Raw genomic sequence first — 980 nt, forward strand, 5'->3', positions numbered from 1 at the left:
CTTGAGGTACTAGGCAGACATGTTTGGTGATCCATGCATAAAAATAAATATGGCTTTTAAATGCACTTTTTAACTTCTGGTAATTATTACTAATGGTAGAGAAATAAACGTGTCTCCCGATCGCTTGATCTCATTCTTCTATTTCGATTTTCCCAGTTTCCTCCCGTGACAAGTTCTTATGAGAGAACTTTCCACTCACTCTAAGATTCCACCTCACAAACCCACTTGGAATAAGAGCTCAAACTAAACCAATGACTACACAGGTCAATGCTACTGGGAACTAGTTTCATACAACGGTCCTATGCAAGGCACCTGTGCATAGCCTGTGCACACTATGACACAACAGGTAATATGCAAAGCACTTCATGCCTACTATGAAAGTGACACACTGAAGGAGGCTAAAAAGCAGAGCAGGTTATTAGCTCTGACCTAAGTTGACTTAACCCGAAAACACACCACAGCTTGTTTTAAGGAGTGGCAAAATATAAAGTAGGTTGGCTGGGTTAATTATAAAACAGGTGTGAAATGGTATTTTGTTTTTGGTTTTTCTTTTCACATCTGTGCCATAACTTACCCTTGTTAAATTATTTCTGTTGCACTGGTGACCTCATTGGTGTGAATTATTTTAAGACTCGCTGAACAGCCCTCCCAACTAGAAGGATGGGTGTTGCAAAGGATAAGATGTGGCGATGGCTGAGGGCTACTGCAACGTGCTAACATGTAGAGGATGACTCTCTGATAGATAGATCCTCACCTCTCTGGTTAGCTGTTTTCGTTGTATTTAGGACTTTTGAGGCCTGGTATTGACAGGTCCCTTCACTCTCCCTGCTTTTTTTTTTTTTGACTGGTGCTTGATTATTGTCTCTTGTTACTACTATATATCCAAACCCAAAGGTAAAGGAGAAGCAGAGGGCAAGACTCTTGGACAAGTTTGAACTGAGATGAGTCTGGATAAGTATTAGGCTATGAATCATGACTGG

Source organism: Hipposideros armiger, unplaced genomic scaffold (genome assembly GCF_001890085.2).
Source record: "Hipposideros armiger isolate ML-2016 unplaced genomic scaffold, ASM189008v1 scaffold_171, whole genome shotgun sequence".
Lineage (NCBI taxonomy): Eukaryota > Metazoa > Chordata > Mammalia > Chiroptera > Hipposideridae > Hipposideros > Hipposideros armiger.